The sequence below is a fragment of the Penaeus monodon genome, chromosome 23 (assembly GCF_015228065.2).
Source record: "Penaeus monodon isolate SGIC_2016 chromosome 23, NSTDA_Pmon_1, whole genome shotgun sequence".
Classification (NCBI taxonomy): Eukaryota; Metazoa; Arthropoda; class Malacostraca; order Decapoda; family Penaeidae; genus Penaeus; species Penaeus monodon.
The window spans coordinates 20,009,534-20,009,786 of record NC_051408.1 but is presented as its reverse complement, the minus strand read 5'-3'; positions in this window follow the sequence as shown (position 1 = coordinate 20,009,786).

The window sequence follows — 253 nt, the reverse complement described above, 5'->3', positions numbered from 1 at the left end:
CGCAGCGAAGACCTTCCTCGCCACGCGGGGAATATTCCGAAGTGTCCTTATTCTTGCAACATCCAGCGAGACAGCATTTACACTTAAAAGATTATCAAGGACGTCGCTCCCTTATCCCGGATCCCGCGGAGATATAAATACATTAATGAAAGGACTGGCTTTGGAGGTCTTGGTAGGCCTATACACGAACCAAGACAAAATATTTGAAATAATCTTTAAGATTTAACAGAACAAAATAGGAAAACGCCGATGC